Raw genomic sequence first — 20,740 nt, 5'->3', positions numbered from 1 at the left:
TTCATTGGCACTTCAGAGGGATGTACTTGTTAGTTTAACGTCTTGTTAGGCTTTTTCATGCAAAACAAAAAATTCACTCATCGCAGATACCTAGCGTGGTCACAGAGCGAGGCCCTCAAAATAGTGCCACAACCAGGTTATACAATTAGTCCACATACACTGGTCTGTATGAGGGGCGGGGGGGGGGGGGTGGAGAAGACTTGTGGGGCGATTCACAACCCCCCCCCCCCCCCTGCATTGTTCTAACGTCATTATGACAAGCCACAAGCCATAATAGTGTCATTAACCGACGAGTTAACGATTTATTAATTTTTCCTTAAATCGAAAAAAGAAACTAATTACCCTAACGACACTTCAGGTCCTTTGTGACAAGTGGTAGAGACATGGAACATTAATAAAGATTATGTGCCAGTTTAAATTTTATTTTAAGATTTCACCATTCAGGAAAACTGCATTTTCTGGGAAGAAAAATTTATCAAAGGCTGGTCTCGCAGATGACACTGTCACCACGTACTGTCGTGCCACTTTGCTGTAGTTAATGTTCAGTGTACTGAAGAACAGTCCTCGTGGCCTGGCTGTGGTCGGCCGAGTCTGGGGAGACGGGAAGGGCTAGTTAATATCAACTTATATTCCTTATAACAAGATTAAATATTGTGAATTTAAGATTAACTTCCACAGATCTCTCTGAAGCCTTTACGAGTAATCTGCACTTAAACACTACCAAACACCCCGTATGTTATGACAAGCTGTATGAAAGTAAAACAAGCCATACGGACCCTCCAGTAGGAGAGCAGTTGGTGTAGGACCAAGTAAACCCGGACGACCAGCTCTAGGTCGTCGTGCCCCTCTGCCGCTTGTCCACATTAACTGGATCCCACCTAACAAAATTTACGAAGTTTTAGAAAAATTCTTTGCTATTGAGTAAATCACAGTCCAGCAGGATGACCATATTTAAGCGTTTAATTCACATTTATATCAATAACTGTTAAACACTAATAAGTACACTCACTTGTGACGATAACGCTATGAAGTCTAACTAGCTGGAAGCCTCTGCAAAGACTAGCAGTAAGAGTTTGCTTGATCCCAGCTGTAGGTATTTGTATTCACGCACCATGAGAAACTGTAGTTCTTACCAGCCCTAGTTTCATGTATCTGAAATTAAATTTATAAATTTACTAAACTAGAACAATAAAGAGCCATGTTGAGGACTCAAACCTGCATCTTTGGTTAGTACACTATCAATGATTTAGAGTAAGCAAATCAAACTAACATTTTACTTGCATGTTACCAGGTATTCCACAGGATGGAGTGTCGAGTTAGCAGTGGCTAAGGCTGGAGACAAGCTGGGGGTTGTGGGAGCCAATGTAACTCTGGTGTCGAGTTAGCAGTGGCTAAGGCTGGAGACAAGCTGGGGGTTGTGGGAGCCAATGTAACTCTGGTGTCGAGTTAGCAGTGGCTAAGGCTGGAGACAAGCTGGGAGTTGTGGGAGCCAATGTAACTCTGGTGTCGAGTTAGCAGTGGCTAAGGCTGGAGACAAGCTGGGAGTTGTGGGAGCCAATGTAACTCTGGTGTCGAGTTAGCAGTGGCTAAGGCTGGAGACAAGCTGGGGGTTGTGGGAGCCAATGTAACTCTGGTGTCGAGTTAGCAGTGGCTAAGGCTGGAGACAAGCTGGGGGTTGTGGGAGCCAATGTAACTCTGGTGTCGAGTTAGCAGTGGCTGAGGCTGGAGACAAGCTGGGAGTTGTGGGAGCCAATGTAACTCTGGTGTCGAGTTAGCAGTGGCTAAGGCTGGAGACAAGCTGGGAGTTGTGGGAGCCAATGTAACTCTGGTGTCGAGTTAGCAGTGGCTAAGGCTGGAGACAAGCTGGGAGTTGTGGGAGCCAATGTAACTCTGGTGTCGAGTTAGCAGTGGCTAAGGCTGGAGACAAGCTGGGAGTTGTGGGAGCCAATGTAACTCTGGTATCAAATGCAGGGAGAAGTTTGAAGCACAAGGGTGCTGCTTGGAGTGAACTGCGTTCCAAGCACTTGGGCTGGACGGTAGAGCGACGGTCTCGCTTCATGCAGGTCCGCGTTCAATCCCCGACCGTCCACAAGTGGTTGGGCAGCACTCCTTTGGGGGGTAGAAATAGCCTAAGCTACTCTATCCCTTTGAGATGTATTTTTTTCTTGTCTCAATAAACATACTTGAACTTGAACTTGAACTTGGAGTGAACTGCTGGACGTATTGTGGCACTGGAAGGAAATTACATTTTTAAATAATTACACGAGAAAAACTTAAGACAAATAACCTGCTAAGTTACTACTATCTAAGATATTCAAGCCATTTGTTAAGCCTCTAGGATAGGGTTGTAGATATCCTATCTACAGGGAGCCGGTCGGCCGAGTGGACAGCACGCTGTACTTGTGATCCTGTAGTCCCGGGTTCGATCCCGGGCGACGGCGAGAAACAATGGCCAGAGTGTCTTTCACCCTATACCCCCGTTACCTAGCAGTAAAATAGGTACTTAGGTGTTATCAGCTGTCACGGGCTGCTTCCTGGGGGTGGAGACCTGGTCGAGGACCGGGCCCCGGGGACACTAAAGCCCCGAAATCATCTCAAGATAATCTAAACGTTTGTAGGACGAACTCAAGAGGGCGGGGGGGGGGTGGAGTTGCCAAGCAAAAATACCTGTACAAGACTGCTACACTTTCATAAGAGTGACTGCTAAGAGTCATTTAGTTCACTTTTTTACACTAAGGCTTAACCTTCTACATTTAACAGTTCAAATTGTCCTATCTAGAATAAATATAGTGAACGTGCATGGCTATACTGTATATCTCCAAGCTACAACATTTTGAACTGCTTTTGAATATTTTGAATTTTACTTAAGGCGCGTTTGTCAAGCTTCTGACTGCCTTGTGTAGCAACCCGTCCTCTTAAAAATTAAGTAACTTTTGGCTCGTATGCGCACTATGGCCAAATTTGGACGTAATTTGAAATGAAATCGACTCACAAAAGTGACGTACTGTTCCGTTTTCTGTTTGAGTCGTCCGGCTTACTCGGCAACCTTAGAAGAGGAAACTTTTCTTTAACGTTTTTCATACCGTTTTGAAACCATGAGAATTTCCTGTATGCCGTGCATACAGGAGCCGGAAGAACCCAGGACAGCAACCGAGGCAGGACGAACACCCGACGGCGACACAAGCGCCTGAGAAGAGGCAACCGCAACAGGCTATACAGCCCCTGGAGGAGGGGAGACATCTGCAGGAGACGCTTCAGGCGACACACGGGGTACGGCAGCAGCCAAAGCGGCGTCCACAGCCACCGAATCATCCTCCACAGGGAGCGGCGGGAAATCCTCACGAAAGAGGTTGACGGGCGCGACGGCAGGTTCAGAGCACCCAGCAGCCTGATGACCCAAGAGGCCACAACGGTAACACGTACGGGGCTGGCGAGCATAAAACACTAACAGAACACCCCAGAAGCCTCACTTGAGAAGGAATGCCCGCCCGCAGCCTCATTCCTAGGGTGCGAATATTGGACCGCACACCCTTCAGCGGACCCGAGGAGAGCAGGTGCAACCGCACACTGACGACCGCCCCAAACTGGCCGAAATAACGCCTCAGGAGTCCCTCCGGAAATTCCAGGGACGCCCCATGCACGCTTACATACGTGATGGCACCACTGCGATCGGAGACAGTCACAGTGCCCGCACCTTCGGGCAGGGGCAAGGTCCGCCCCTCGTACCGACGTAAAAACGCCCTATACACCTCCTCTGTCGTTAGTTTAACAACCACTCTACGGGCAGACACCAGCTCAACACTATAAACATCCCCCACAGGGACCCGCAGCATGTCACACAGCACCAAACCCACCTCGGGATAACCCGCCCGAGCAGAAAACTCGAGGCCTATTGACTGGGCACGCAAAACAAGGGGGGAGGGGCGCCCCCATGGCGCCGACACGCCAAACCGCACCCGCCCCCTCGCGACTCTAGGTAGCAACTGGCAAATCAAGCGAGCGTGTCTTGACCCCCTGGTAGCCAACGAGCGAATCTGCGAGTCTGAAGTGACAATTATCAATGGCCAACAGCCACTCCTTCACTTCCCCAAATACGAACGAGTCTAATGAACCAATAATAATCCCCCAGCTTGAATGTTTGAAGTTGTTCATTTCAAAATCTAATTCACAAACCATAGACAACATTCTACTGTAAATGTTGCAACAGAACAACAGAGCAAAATTTACAATATAATTGGCAGTGAAGTAATATAATCGTCCGTCAGTCAAGAATTGTTAATTTAATGACCGCTCGATAACTACAATATATGCAATAACAGACTAAGCAACCAAACAACTCAACATTCCTGACACAAAACTGGTTGATGTTAAATATTTGCTGTCAATTGACTTAGAATTATAACTATCTTATACTATAACTTAATTATAACTATAAAAAGCTTATAACTGTCTTATCGTAACCTCCACCTCAGACGACCACAGCCAGACAGTAAGGAAGGCAACTAAGACCGTCTCGGAGTACTAAAGAACATTTACAATAAGATAACATAACGCGACATTGCCTCTCACCACGTCAAGTCTGTCACGTGACACTAGAGGCTCTGATGTTGATGCTTCTGGTCGGTCTTGCCTATCAAGTCTTTCTACTTGGGAACCTGTACACTGAACATTGCTACCTTCAACACTGCCAGTGTATCCTCAGGATGGATATAGAGTCCACTCGAGTCCACTTGTCACTCGATGTGTATGGAGTCCAGTACCACCCGTAGGATGGGCATGGGGTCCACTACCAACTGTTGGATGAGTATGGGGTCCACTACCGCCCGCTTGATAGGTATGGGGTCCATTACCGCCCACAGGATGGGTATGGGGTCCACTACCACCCACCTGTATGCGGTAGTGGACCTCATACCAATCTTTTGTATGGTAGTGGACCCCATACTCATCCTATGGGCGATTGTAGACCCCATACCTATCCTGCGGGCGGTTGTAGACCCCATACCCATCCTGTGGGCGGTAGTGGACCCCATACCCATCCTGTGGGCGGTAGTGGACCCCATACCCATCCTGTGGGCGGTAGTGGACCCCATACCCATCCTGTGGGCGGTAGTGGACCCCATACCCATCCTGTGGGCGGTAGTGAACCCCATACCCATCCTGTTGGCGGTAGGGGACCCCATACCCATCCTATGGGCGGTAGTGAACCATATGCTCATCCTCTTGGCGGGTTGGTGCCTGATGATAGCTAATAACTGTAAATCTTCCACAAGGACACTGTGAACATTAGCAGCATAGGAACTATGAGCATTATGTTACACAAGTACTATGGTACACCGAGGACAGGTTGGAACACAGGCATTAAGTGAAGACTTAATGCCCAACCCAACGTGCCCAACCTCTTTCGCATTAAACGTGCCCAACCACTTTTGTCCCACCCCCGGCCATTGAAACTGTGATCTTCGACTGTGATCCGAGAATGAAGCCAACAGCACTCTATTTTTGACTAAGGCGTTTTCTATGAGCGCCGCATGTGCGCTGGTGGCGCGCATGTGCATTTTAATACGGTGGTTTTCCTTCTGGGCTCGCGACCGAGAGTCCCGGGTTCGATTCCAGGATTAGGATGGGCAAGTTTATTTTCGCCTGATGCCTCCGTTCACCTAACAGTAAATAGGTACCCGAGAGTTAGGCAACTATTGCAGGTTCTACCATAGGAAAGCTAGCTTAGTAGGGTAACCTCGAAAAAAAAACACTATGGAATAGGCTTCCAATCCCCAATATGAAAGAAATTCCCCCCATTTATTATTTCATGCTGACAGGTCTAAATCAAAGAGCAAGCAACATTCCAATCACCAATCTTTTCCGCCGTCTGAAGTGCCGCGAAGAGACATCGTAAACTCTTTTTGCCGCCAGTCGTTGTTGACATCGCCAAAGGAACCACTTCGAGGTGATGTTTACCGAGGTCTTCACCGTCGCTCCGGAGAGCCCGTGGTGGGGGACCCTTCCCGGGGCGCGGGGGAATGATGGTCTGTGTGTCGTCGAGCGTAATTCTCACTTCCAACTCATCCCGTGTGATTGATTTCTTCAAAACTCGGCCCCCTTACCTTCGATAAGATATAGTGGAGTGGCACTAATGTTATTACTGGTTCGTTTAATGCTTCAATGTAGCCACAGAACTTATAATCAGGATTATACTTTTTACTTGGTTTAGGAACCGGGAACCATAGGTTTAGGAACCAGGAACCATAGGTTTAGGAACCGGGAACCATAGGTTTAGGAACCGGGAACCATAGGTTTAGGAACCGGGAACCATAGGTTTAGAAACCGGGAACCATAGGTTTAGGAACCAAGAACCATAGGTTTAGGAACCGGGAACCATAGGTTTAGGAACCGGGAACCATAGGTTTAGGAACCGGGAACCATAGGTTTTGGAACCGGGAACCATAGGTTTAGGAACCGGGACCCATAGGTTTAGGAACCGGAAACCATAGGTTTAGGAACCAGGAACCATAGGTTTAGGAACCGGGACCCATAAGTTTAGGAACCGGAAACCATAGGTTTAGGAACCAGGAACCATAGGTTTAGGAACCGGGAACCATAGGTTTAGGAACCGGGAACCATAGGTTTTGGAACCGGGAACCATAGGTTTAGGAACCGGGACCCATAGGTTTAGGAACCGGAAACCATAGGTTTAGGAACCAGGAACCATAGGTTTAGGAACCGGGACCCATAGGTTTAGGAACCAGGAACCATAGGTTTAGGAACCGGGAACCATAGGTTTAGGAACCAGGAACCATAGGTTTAGGAACCGGGACCCATAGGTTTAGGAACCGGGAACCATAGGTTTAGGAACCGGGACCCATAGGTTTAGGAACCGGGAACCATAGGTTTAGGAACCGGGACCCATAGGTTTAGGAACCGGGACCCATAGGTATAGGAACCGGGAACCATAGGTTTAGGAACCGGAAACCATAGGTTTAGGAACCGGACTGAAAAAAATTGCGTTATTCTTAAAAAATAAATTGAAAAACTGTTATGAAAATTGGTGCCATATCATGGCAATGTGTAAAACGAAATTAAATGAGACAAATTGTGTTAAATTATTTTGGTAAAGCTCATTTATATATTTAAAAAGTAAACGAATCTTATGCTGAGAAGAAAAGTTTATCCTTATCTCTCACCTCCGCTACACACACATATATAATAACTTCGAAGCACGAATGAAAATCGCATTAACGATCTAAAGAAAAATTAAACCATTTCATTACACACGCAGGAGGAGGATTTAATACAGGAGGATTTAATACAGTTCATACAGGAGGATTTAATGCCCGAGCTAAGAAACTATAAGTTTTCCTCCTTATAACCATCAAACTTGCAAGTAATTCCTACTACGCAGCAATTAAGATAAAGAAATCTTTCACAATTCACTATACGGGCGATCTCACCGATCCTCCTGCCTCCATAACTCTCAACAAATTACATACCCAGAATCGTTCACAGTGACGAGGGCATTGCGAGGGCATTGCGAGGGCATTGCATCATTCAGACGAGCCTTTTGCGACCAAATCGGCATACATATTAATAGCTATACAGCGGATGACAGTCGATTACATCCGAATAGTCATTAGGTTGGGGCGGACACAGATTGCTTCGACGTATCGCAGAGGGCTTGAAAGTGCGTTCTCTGTGAGATCTGCATTGACATTTCCCAATGCAGGCGGCATTCCCCTGGAGTGAGATTTAGGAAACATATATTGGAGAGTTATAGGACACGTGTGTGTGTGTTTGCGTTGCTGGTGGTGAGAAATGTTTTAGGAAGCTTTAGCTGCTTAAATAGTTGAGTTGGTGTTCACGTTTGTCAATATTATCTTGTATACTGATAGGTGGTTCAACACATATTCCGATCTTGGTGGCTATATGGTCTGCTACTGCTGCTGGGAGTATGACTGTGGTCTGCTATGGCTGGGGTCTGCTCCTGGAAATATTTAAGCGATTTAGTATAGCCGAGGCTGCCAAATTCTGAGAATGTCTCTTACGATCTTATAACCGTCTCACGCTGTTGTAAAGAAAACAAAGCAGCCTGAGAATATATAATTTCTCTCCTCTCTTTATCCCAGAAGAACGTTGTTCTACAGGCTGCTCCAAAACTGTCTATGTAAGTCAAAGTTTGGTACAATTGGATATTTGACAAAGGCGTTTGACTTGATACTCTTGACTCTAAAGAGGAGACGCTCGAATGCAGTCGATAGACAGCGTACCCAAATGAGGCCAACTACACTAGCATACAGTATAGTGTATTATTTCCTCGACTCACAGTGTGGTCTGTGGGGTTGAGGACGTGAATACTCAAGCCGAGTGCAAGTTCTGATGCATCTTTGTTGTATAAAATGTTAATATGTTAATGTGTGTGATATAATTGTTTGTGGTGAGGAATGGTTTCTATTGCGTCTGTGTTGACGCGAGTGGTGAGTTAATTTTGTGTTTGTCTTAATGTGTTGTGTTGTGTGTGGAATGTATGAGGCGTGCATGTTTGTGTGTAGTTTGTGTGTTTGTGTTGCATGAAGTAAATGTGTGTGCTCAGCATATATATGTGTGTGTGTGTGTGTTAATGCTCAATTATCTCTACTCACCTATTTGTGCTTGCAGGATCGAGCTCTAGCTCTTTGGCCCCCTAGCCGCTGGTTGTCTAATGCAATGACTTCACCTATTGTGTGTGTGTGTGTGTGTGTGTGTGTGTGTGTGTGTGTGTGTGTGTGTGTGTGTGTGTGTGTGTGTGTGTGTGTGTGTGTGTGTGCGTGCTTATGTTGGGAGCATCAGCAAGATGAATACCCAAAAAATGATTTTCAGTAATTACATTTTTGAGAAGGTGAAAATTCTCATCGAGTTAATATATAGATGAAATGTATATTAACTCGTGGCTGCATTTCAGCTATTTCCTGTAAACTTTGCATATTGCATTCCTCAAGAATACATTCCTGGAAATTGAATGTGTTTAATTTGGCCTAGTCTGGGTATATATTAGAATATGAATCTTTCTGTCAAGTCCTATCACTTCCGTAGTATAACTAGTTTGATACTAGGAATAGATTGCTATTATCATTCAAAATATATGATATTATCATTCATAATATTCATCATTCGTAGGGACTGTGTAGCTCCCATGAATGATGAATAATTTGAGCTTTTGTTTGGAAATTTTGCAGAGAATGTGTTCCACTGAGATTAGCAGGGCAAATGTTGCAATAGGGGATTAGGTGTATTTTTCAGACGATTGGGGATTGGGTTCATGAAAGACTCATCCACCCATGTAAGACTCGTTCCTCATGTTATACACCTGGCTGTATAACAGTGGCATACCGGTATATACCTGACTGCTGCCCCTTGCTGTATATCATATATTCTTGACTGTGCCTTCAAGCAAATACAAACGCAGATTCTGCCATCGTCTGTATCTCAGCGTCTGAAAAAAAAGAGTCCCAATATGAGAATTAAAGCAAGCTTTTAAGGTCCCGGTTGATGAAGGGGACCCTGAACAAAGCTCTATATTCGGATCAATATCTATAACCTGACCTGACCTAACCTAACCTTCATTGTCATCCAACTCTGGTCCAGGATAACGCCTTCCATACCTCACGAAATAGGAGACGGGATAATGATGATATTCACCATAATAGTATTGATAATGATGACTATAATGACGGTGAAACTGGAGAATATATCAAGATCATATCCACTGGATTATACCATCAATAATATAGTCAATCTCTATATGAACACATGCGTCAAATGCCTCCGTCGAGCACGATTAAACTGCCTTATTAAGGAGCGTCTTTGAGCTCGGCGAGGAGTTATGTAGAGTTATGTAGGTATGTGAAGATTGCCGGAGCTCTGGGAGCAGCCAGGGGGCGGGGCTCTGGGGGAGACACAGCCGGGGGGCGGGGCCCTGGGGGAGACACAGCCGGGGGGCGGGGCCCTGGGGGAGACACAGCCGAGGGGGCGGGGCCCTGGGGGAGACACGGCCGGGGGGCGGGGCCCTGGGGACGACACAGCCGAGGGGGGGGGCCGGGCCCCTGGGGACGACACAGCCTGGGTGCCCCTGGGGGATACATTAACATGAATACAGTTCAATATTTAAATAATACAAGGAAATACGCGACCATGTTGAATACAGGGAAACACCTTTGTAGCGAACAAGCAAATAAACAAAAAGTGATTCCGACAATAACCAGATGAAAACGCGGAACCCTGGAGCTAAAGCTCAACTCTACAAACACAATTTAGTAAGTATTACAACATAAACACACACACACACACACACACCTGTCTCTAGAATTTGGCATTCCGTAAGAAAAAATCCAACCTCTTACCAATTGATTGATTGATAAAGATTAAGCCACCCAAGAGGTGGCACGGGCATGAATAGCCCGTAAACCTCTTTACCATAACAAGTAACTTAAAGTACCCCCTCCCCCTAACCCTAGCAACCCACCTAACCAATCGAGTCCGATGCATAGAAAACGTGGATTTTTTTTTTCGAGCCGTTCGCCACACTTGGTCAGGGAGACATCTCCCGTCACGCAGGGTGCAGTTGCGCCTCCACAGATCTCCAGTATCATCTTTTGATACTGGTAATGGCTCGAAAGGGCCACCACTTACGGGCTATTCATGCCCGTGCCACCTCTTGGGTGGCTTAATCTTCATCAATCATCAATCGAGCCGTTTCATTAGTAATGTTGGTTATGTACAAAGAACAACGCGACCAATCAGAAGAGAGAACGGGTTGAATTTCCACATGTCATTCCCCGCACACAAAGGTGCTTCATAAAATCGCCCATCCGGGTACTTATTTACCAAGCTAACTGTGTTGTTTCTCCAATACGCTGTTTCAATTACACATCTGAGATCCCTATAAATCAGAGACACGTATTTACACCAGGCTTAATTAAGTACAGACCTGACTGCTGTTGCAAGCATTATCTGTAATCACCTCGTTTGCAAATACAGCTATTAAGCTACAGGCGATTTTCTGGTTTTAATTCATAATTTTATGGCCAGTTTGGTAATATCTTGAAGCCGCTGGCAATAAACGAAATAAACGACTGTTTACTAATTAAATTGAAGTCATTATTACCACAACCATATCCTGCCACGGCAGCAGAATTCATTCATTAATATGCAAAGTTTAACTGGCATCATTTTTTTTTCCTTGGCCAAGTTCTAAATGCATAAAGTTCGTTGTACTCACCTAGTTCTTGTGTGACTGTCGAACTGAGTCTTCACACATCTTGGTGCTTGACTTTACAAGTGTCATTTGGCCTTTACAATATCTCCTGATCTTCATACAGAAATCTTCAGTCATGATTACTTTTGGAATTTTCACAAGAGAAAACCTCATCTCATTCATTTATAACTCATTCCGTTGTTCTACTATTACGCTAAATGATTATATTTTCTCACGTCTCAACTATAATCCCTATCATCTCTATCTGGTTGTATTTATTGTAAATATTTCCCCCCCCCCTTTTTTATACCAATTTTTTGTTATGTTTTTCATCTTTTTTTACCGTGTTGTGAGGTTCAGTTTCCTCTCCTTTCTTCTCGCTTGCTTCTGGGTCCCGCCACGTGGCCAACTTCTACACGTTATTAAAGTATTTGATGTGGTAATGGAAATTGGGTGTACCACGACGAGCCTACGAACTCTAGGACTGGTGTATGATATAGGTAACGCACAGTACTCTTCGTGGCTCTCTTGAGAGTCCCTTACGTTCGTTAGTTTCGCATTCGTTGGTGAATTGGTGGTGAGAAAGAGGATAGAGTAGCCTAGGCTATTTCTAAGCTCAGACTCAGTTAGGTTATATATCCCGAAAGGATAGAGAGTAGCCCAGACTATTTCTATGGTCTAACTAGGCTGGGTCATCATGGTTTGCTCAGGTCAGGCAACACGTGGGAGAGGTGCGAGTTCCTTCAGACATTTATAGCCACCAAGGACAATGAAATGCACTCAATCTCACGCTTTTTCAGGCCAAGCAGCGACTCGGGTCATTCTGATCTCGACGTAAGTTTGCCCATTAAAACCGTGTGTGTGTGTGTGTGTGTTTATTTACTAATTGTACCTGAAGGATCTAGGTGTTAGCTCTTGGACCCCTGCCTTTCTAACCGTTGGTTGTCTAATGAACTGACTCTCGATCTATTTTATTTTATCTATCTTATCTACTCACACTCACACACATCCCAGAATGTGGCCCAAACAGCTGTTTAACTCCCAGGTACCTATTTGCTGGTAGGTGAAAAAGAGGCATCAGGCAAAATCAATTTGACCATTTGGTTCTGCCCTTGGCCAGGAATCGAACCCGGATTTGTGGACTGCTACTCCCGAGCGCTGTCTCCTCGTTCCAAAAATGTCGTATACGACCTTTACCGCCATCCACTGCACCGGAAACTACGCATTCCGCTAATGAAGTTGTTGTACATCATGGTATGACTTTTTTACGACGTATTAGAACGTTCCAGTTACAAATTGCTATATATTTGTTGTTACAACTTGTTAGGCGGTGTTAAAACTTGTTCGAACGTTGTAGTCAAGTCGTAGTTTCGTCGTGTGGTTCGAACGTTGTGGCAACGTCGCAGTTTTGTCGTGTGGTTCGAACGTTATAGCAACGTCGCAGTTTCGTCGTGTATTTGGCGGTAGTCATAACTCCCTGATCTTCATCATGGCAACGAGCCATTAGGTCAAGCTGAGCGGGACGGCAAAAGCAAACTTTGAACGGCTTGTTAATTCTCAGAAACGAGTCCATGATCCCGATCTGGCGCGCCTCGTAACTCGGCCACTTTTCTCACCAAGTTTCTGGGTAACTGCCACGACACCTCATTACCGAAAGCTCTACAGACCGAAGCTGCACTCGAAAGTAGCAAAATTAGTTGGGCTAGAAAAGGAGTGCTGAAAACGGCAGCTTGAGCAAGAAGAAAGTTCCAAAGCCTTCTAAATATATCATGCAATTCAGCGATGGGAAGATTCTGTTCTCTGTATTACGGGCTCACCATAGCCCGTGCTACTTGGAACTTGTTCCGAGTAGCTGAATCTATAACAACAACAACATGTTGACCAGACCACACACTAGAAATTGAAGGGACGACGACGTTTCGGTCCGTCCTGGACCATTCTCAAGTCGATGTTGAACAACAACATGTTCTCTGTATGTGCAGGCGCCAATGAAACCGAAGGTGCTCTGATATGGTGTGAGGTGCTCTGATATGATGTGAGGTGCTCTGATATGATGTGAGGTGCTCTGATATGATGTAAGGTGCTCTGATATGATGTAAGGTGCTCTGATATGATGTGAGGTGCTCTGATATGATGTGAGGTGCTCTGATATGATGTGAGGTGCTCTGATATGATGTAAGGTGCTCTGATATGGTGTGAGGTGCTCTGATATGATGTGAGGTGCTCTGATATGATGTGAGGTGCTCTGATATGATGTAAGGTGCTCTGATATGATGTAAGGTGCTCTGATATGATGTAAGGTGCTCTGATATGATGTGAGGTGCTCTGATATGATGTGAGGTGCTCTGATATGATGTGAGGTGCTCTGATATGATGTAAGGTGCTCTGATATGACGTGAGGTGCTCTGTTATGACGTGAGGTGCTCTGATATGACGTGAGGTGCTCTGATATGACGTGAGGTGCTCTGATATGACGTGAGGTGCTCTGTTATGACGTGAGGTGCTCTGACAACGTTATGAGGTGCTCTGACAACGGTATAAAGTGCTCTGACATGGTTTAAAGTGCTCTGACACGGTGTAAAGTGCTCTGTCACGGTGTAAGGTGCTCTCCTGAGGCACACCTAAAGTGCCCTTCCTGTTGCCAGTGCAATAACTCCCCCCCCCCCCCCTCATCACACTCCCTCCCCGCCGTCTGCTTAATTCAACAATGTGGGGTTTGCAACATTTTTGCCTCCGCGTCCGCGAGTTTGTAAGCCCCGTTGTTAGTACGGGGAAAACATTCACGTGGATTCTTGGTGCATCTCAGCGAGCAATGTTGCATTTGGTTTATACTCCGAGAACGCTAATGTATGACAATAAAGGGGGTGAGGGGATATGTGGTAGTGGTGGTGGTAGTGGTGGTGGTGGTGGTGGTAGTAGTGGTGGTCGTGATGTGGTAGTGGTGGTGATGTGGTCGTGGTGTGGTTGTGGTCGTGATATGGTGGTGGATGGTGTGGTAGTGGTCGTGGTGTGGTTGTGGTCGTGGTATGGTGGTGGATGGTGTGGTAGTGGTGGTGATGTGGTTGTGGTCGTGGTGTGGTCGTGGTGTGGTTGTGGTGTGGTGGTGGATGGTGTGGTGGTGAATGGTGTGGTAGTGGTGGTGTGGTAGTGGTGGAGATGTGGTAGTGGTGGAGATGTGGTAGTGGTTGTGGTGTGGTAGTGGTGGTGGTATGGTAATGGTGGTGGTGTGGTTGTGGTCGTGGTGGTGATGTGGTTGTGGTGGTGGTGTGATAGTGCTGGTGGTGTGGTAGTGCTGGTGATGTGGTAGTGGTAGTGTGGTAGTGGTGTGATAGTGGTGATGGTGTAATAGTGGTGGTAGTGTGATAGTGGTGATGGTGTAATAGTAGTGGTAGTGTGATAGTGGTGGTGGTGTAATAGTGGTGGTAGTGTGATAGTGATGGTGATAGTGTAATAGTGGTGGTGGTATTATAACAGTTTACCTGTTCATAGGAAGCATGTGTGTGTTCCTGCAATAAATGAACTTGTAGTATACACCAGGGGCAGAGTGCCAGGGTTAAGAGCGACCTGGCACTACTACTCACCTGGCGGGCAGTAGAAAGGCTGACCGTTAACCTCAACCCACATCAACATATAAGTGAATATGCAAGTGTTACCAACTCAACTTGTAGTGTGTGCGTTATCTCTCCGCGCTCTGCACTTACATAGAACTAGTTTTGAGATGTTTATAGATGTGTATATAATTGGATGAACTGTTGTATAATAAATCCTGATTGTAATCATTCGAATTAATAATACTTTCATAGGGTTGATTGTATATGGGTTCTGGCAAAACTGGTCACCTCTCTCGTTCGGGCAGTTGCCATTACTTTTCCTTTCCATTACAGATTCCTTAATTTATATAAAATTAATCATGTTACTATCAGTATTGCCCTTAACAACTTACCCGCGGGGAGATTGCCTCTATAATCACCCATCATTTGAGAATAGAGATTCAGTCACTTAAAAGTGGCCCAAGTGCATATTTATTTTTCTTGATAAGTAGTGTGGCAAGGATGTAGGCCAGCCTGGTGCCTCTGCTTGGCTAGGTCAAGGGCAGTGTGTACACGGCACCGCTCCTGTGCCAGGTAAGTTACGGGGTCACCATAGCCCGTGCTACTTGGAACTTGTTCAGAATAGCTGAATCTTTAACCACAACAAACAGTGTGTGTTGGACCAGCTTGAGGAGAGGACCTCAACTGATGGGTCAGCTACACACCTGGCTACAGCAGATAGAACGGTAAATACCCGTGTTTGAGTATAATCTATATTAGGATTTCCTATTATCAGCGCTTCAAGTAAAATGTTAAGAGTTAGGAAGTGAAAATCAGATGTCTTGTGTTGACCAGACCACACACTAGAAGTTGAAGGGACGACGACGTTTCGGTCCGTCCTGGACCATTCTCAAGTCGATTGTCCGAAATTGGACGGACCGAAACGTCGTCGTCCCTTCACCTTCTAGTGTGTGGTCTGGTCAACATACTTCAGCCACGTTATTGTGACTCATCTCCTGCAGATGTCTTGTGCTAAATAAAGGCGATTAATTGTTGCTCCTTATGTTTAGACAATGCCTCTTTATATATATATTTCTGAGTCTTCATGTTTGTGGTGTTTGGGAGACTTATGAATTATATTCCTTATGAATTCCTTAATGTCCTTATAAATTAAATATTTCCTCTTGTGTTGAATAAACAGTTTTAAGGAATTCCATCAATACTTTCAAATAAATATCAGATTAAATTCTTGTTAAATCCATATTAATTGACTGATCCTCTCCTGAGTCAATTAGCTTAATTACCCCGCATTAGGAGAGGTGGTGGAGGTATAAGTACTAAGCTGGGTAATCCCCTGGGCACGGGAGACATCTCCCGTCACGCAGGGTGCAGTCGCGCCTCCACAGATCTCCAGTATCTTCTATTGATACTGGTAATGGCTCAAAAGGGCCACCACTTACGGGCTATTCATGCCCGTGCCACCTTTTGGGTGGCTTTATCTTCTTCTTCTTCATCCCCTGGGGACAGCCCCGCTCCTGTACCAAGTAAGTCCAAATATAGGCTCACCATAGCCCGTGCTACTTTAAACTTTTAATTCCCAGTAGCTGAATCTATAACAACAATCCCTTGGGGGACAGATTCACGAAGCAGTTACACAAGTACTTACGACCGTGTACATCTTTACTCAATCTTTGACGGCTTTGGTTACATTTATTAAACCTCCCGCACATCCCTCCCCCCCCCTCCCTCCCCATCCCTCATACCGATCCTTCAACCTATTCCTTAGATCCTCATCCTCTATCCTTCACCCCTCCCCCTTTCCCATCCCTCTCCAGACTCACACTGAACTCTCTGCCTATTGTATTCTGTTCCACAACAACTTAGGGGCTCAGAAAATAATGAGTATATGGTCATTCTTGTTATAGAAAATGGTGCAAATCGACCTCTTCCCTCACCCGTTGATATCGCTTGGTCGATTTTTATAAGTTTTACGCTGGTACTCAGTGAATATTAATTGCCTGAGTACGGGAGGAGTGGTTCATCGGAGCTGTGTATACGATACACAGCTACGTGTATACAGTTGTGTATGCGTAGGTAACACAGTTGGGTATATACGTGAGTATATTCGTCGAAAATAGTGAGCCTTAAAGCGTCTTATAAGCGATTTAAGGGGTAACTGAGACCGTGAAGGCGGGGACGAATCAAGTGAAAGTGGAAATGGTTTAGGTGCGTGTGTGTGTGTGTGTGTGTGTGTGTGTGTGTGTGTGTGTGTGAGTGTGTGTGTGTGTGTGTGTGTGTGTGTGTGTGTGTGTGTGTGTGTGTGAGTGTGTGTGTGTGTGTGTGTGTGTGTGTGTGTGTGTGTGTGTGTGTGTGTGTGTGTATGTGTGTGTGTATGTGTGTGTGTGTGTGTGTGTGTGTGTCTGTGTGTGTGTGTGTGTGTGTGTGTGTGTGTGTGTGTGTGTGTGTGTGTGTGTGTGTGTGTGTGTGTGTGTATGTGTGTGTGTGTGTGTTTACTAGTTGTGTTTTTGCGGGGGTTGAGCTTTGCTCTTTCGGCCCGCCTCTCAACTGTCAATAAACTGTTTACTAACTACTTTTTTTTTCCCCCACACCACACACACACACACACACACACACACCCCAGGAAGCAGTCCGTGACAGCTGACTAACTCCCAGGTACCTATTTACTGCTAGGTAACAGGGGCACTTAGGGTGAAAGAAACTTCGCCCATTTGTTTCTGCCTCGTGCGGGAATCGAACCCGCGCCACACAGTATAATGTGTGTGTGTGTGTGTGTGTGTGTGTGTGTGTGTGTGTGTGTGTGTGTGTGTGCGTGTGTGTGTGTGTTACACGCCAAGAGCAGTTGGCGGCCAGAAATTGTTCCGATTTCCGGCGGGAGTTCTAAGATGTCAGGGACATGAAAAACCTCTTTCGACCCAGAAGACATTCACTGTCTCCTTCACGCGGGGGTTCCGTTCGGATTCGGTCCTCTCGTTTCTCTCCGGCCCGCTCATTCCTCCAACTCCTGTCCCCAACCACTTAGGTTGGACGGTAGAGCGACGGTCTCGCTTCATGTAGGTCGGTGTTCAATCCCCGACCGTCTACAAGTGATCGGTCACCATTCCTATCCCCCCCGTCCCATCCCAAATCTTTATCCTGACCCCTTTCCAAGTGCTATATAGTCGTAATGGCTTGGCGCTTTCCCTCTGATAATTCACTCCCCTCTCTCCATCTCCGGTAAATAAAGTCGCTTCAGGAGCGCCTTCAAGTGTTCCGCTAGCGAAACTTACCGCTCTAATCTTCGTATGTAAGGAGATAATTGCTGTTGGGTAAGAATGAGTCTTCCTTCGGGAGATGATAAGGGAACTATGCATCGTTGTTCTCCGGTATATACGGATCATTGTGATCTGCTTGGAATGACAGTGAGTCTCTAGATATAGATATATATATACATCGCCATACCAATAACACACCCACGGGAGACATCTCCCGTCACGCAGGGTGCAGTCGCACCTCCACAGATCTCCAGTATCATCTACTGACACTGGTAATGGCTCAAAAGGGCCACCACTTACGGGCTATTCATGCCCGTGCCACCTTTTGGGTGGCTTAATCTTCATCAATCGATGAATCAATAACATACCATAACTCTTTTTACGGTCACTAGCCTGGACACTCCGGTCACTTGACATGCTTTGAAGAGCCCTGTACACGCTCCGACAGTCTAATACTTTCCCCCATATTTAGTACCTTCGTAGTCGGTATTGAGGGTAAATTTTCGTATTTTGATATTCTTATACAGGCCTGAAAGGATTAATATCTAGGAATGATAATAAATAAGTTGATTAAAGGATGTATCGTACATTTATAATACATAAAAAAGATGTATCAAGGAATACATTCAGAGATACAAATAGAGACTTCTTGTAATATGATAAAGGCTTCACATGTAAATACAGCATCGAGAAACGACTAAACCTCTCCTTAGTTCCTGAATTATTCGATCCTCACTGATGCAAGAAATCGACCAGTGCTCCAGAAAAACGTATATAGGAAGAACAGGAAGACAGGAACACAGCACATATATATTCATATAGCACAAGAACAGCACATATAAACTTTATCTCCACTCGTAGCAACTTAAGCACACCAGAGATGCTGCCTCTCTCCTGAAACCAGATCGTCGACCATATTACTGCCACCTTGACTTCTACTTCCACGATCGCTTGAAATCCTCGAACGATTGCTTGAAATTGGCTAAATCGGATTCCTCTTCGACTTAAATTGATACAGCCAGGCAGAGCATTGGAAACGTCTTGAGATTCGCAAATTAAACCAGAGAAAGACGAAACAAGGATTTGTTTTGTATAAGGCGAACGACTCGAGTGAACTCTATTCTCGAGGAAAAAACATAAAAACTGCATCTGCTACCCCCAGATCTCAACAACCAAGCCCTATATCCAATCAAGTCGTTAACGTATTTTTTCACTCGGCCTGCGGGCCGTCCCAAGCAACAGCCCGTTGGACCAAGCTCTCAGAAGTCAAGCCTGGCCTCGGGCCGAGTTTGGGGAGTAGGAGAACTCCCAGAACCCCATCAAGCAGGTATCGTCAGAGATCTACGTTCATAACTAAGCGGGTGATAGGGGAAAAAGTATAACAGAATCTGTCGAAGTGGCGATCCATATGTGTGGAAAAAAAACGCCATATGTGGAAGAAAATTTTTTTTTTAAGGAAATCAGGTTCTGGCGAGGTATTCCTTGACCTTCGTCTTCTAGGGGTCACCAACGAGTCCCAGATATCAGGTGATTAGCTTCCCCGGGGTGATTCGCAATCAGCGAGTCATTAGCGCGATTACAGCTAGTATGAAGAATGCTTCGTTGAACGGGTTAATTACAGACCAAAGCAATTTGTTATCGCTGGGATAATTGAACAATTTGCTGGCTGGTTTGCAGGAAATAATGATTTAATTAATCTGATAATTATATTTACAAATTCTGTATTTGCGCAATCATTATGATTTTATAGTTTCAGATAAAATTGGTGTTCATAATACTATTTAATTTTGTTAATGAGCTTTTTATAGGGGAGTTGATGTATAAGATAAATACACTCGTTGTTTTTAATACGACAAAGAAAAGTTGAGAGCAGTCAAGATAATATGGGTGACTGTCCCGACCGTCCAATTGGTTGGGCACCATTCCTTTCATCCGTCCAATCCCAAATCCTGACCCCCTTCCCAGTGCTATATAGTCGCAATGGCTTGGTGCTTTGTCCCTGATAGTTCCCTTCCCTAATTATTAAATCATACAATGTAGCCTAGTCAGAGTCAAAGTCAATCTTTGAATGGTCGGTCAAGCCATTTGGCCCGGGTCAAAGTCGATCATAGTCAAGTTAAAAGCAAGATCTTGACGTTAAACATATTGTATTTACTATGTAAATCTTGTATTGTTCTCTTGTATTCTGTGAGTGAAGGATACAGCTGACAGATACAACAATGGCTGACCTTTACCCCGTAAACATTGCCAGGCTGAGAAATGTGGTGAACAATTTTGTAAAATGAATTGAAATGTGAAACATTTTGAGCTTGAAATAGTAATATTTGCATTCTGCTAATTTTTAATGTTGAGCAAATTTCTTCCATAGAGGAACTTAAATAGGCTTCATACCTCCAGAGCTGTCCACATGAGTCAGATCCATTGTCACGTACGTGAGAAAGTGACGCGAATATGAAGCCAATTGGTGCTTAGATCGGCACAGTGGCCACGCATATTACCACCGCTTGGAGAACCAGCATTTTCCGCTGCTCAGAGTTGATCACACACCGCTGGGAGGACCGGCATCTTCTCCACCGCTTGGAGGACCAGCATCCTCAAATGCTGGTCCTCCAAGCGGTGGAGGACCAGCATTTGAGGATGGATACTTCAAGGATACTTCAAGGCCCTTCAAATGTTTTTTCTGGATAATGCGATATTAGGAACATAAAAAGCTTTAC

General features: G+C 45.3%; 1 long non-coding RNA gene and 1 pseudogene across 3 annotated transcripts; one reads left to right on the top strand and one right to left on the bottom strand.

The window, feature by feature from the left end:
* Nucleotides 1–401: 401 nt before the first annotated feature.
* Nucleotides 402–4,055, bottom strand: LOC138353529 (uncharacterized). Of its 3 annotated transcripts, none has more exons than XR_011223192.1 (5): nt 3,855–4,055; nt 1,271–2,231; nt 1,010–1,152; nt 777–878; nt 402–591 (listed from the first exon to the last, which is right to left on the bottom strand). It is a non-coding gene; the product is annotated as an uncharacterized lncRNA (long non-coding RNA). The 3 variants fall into 3 exon arrangements; XR_011223191.1 differs by having other exon boundaries at nt 1,282–2,231; nt 3,855–4,054; XR_011223190.1 differs by having other exon boundaries at nt 1,289–2,231; nt 3,855–4,053.
* An 11,342-nt stretch (nt 4,056–15,397) lies between these two features.
* LOC138349508 (sodium-coupled monocarboxylate transporter 1-like) overlaps nt 15,398–20,740 on the top strand; it is a 68,166-nt pseudogene continuing 62,823 nt past the window's right edge.

This window comes from Procambarus clarkii, chromosome 58 (assembly GCF_040958095.1).
Source record: "Procambarus clarkii isolate CNS0578487 chromosome 58, FALCON_Pclarkii_2.0, whole genome shotgun sequence".
Taxonomy (NCBI): Eukaryota; Metazoa; Arthropoda; class Malacostraca; order Decapoda; family Cambaridae; genus Procambarus; species Procambarus clarkii.
The sequence above is the reverse complement of the archived record's forward strand: the minus strand, read 5'-3'. Positions and strand labels throughout refer to the sequence as shown.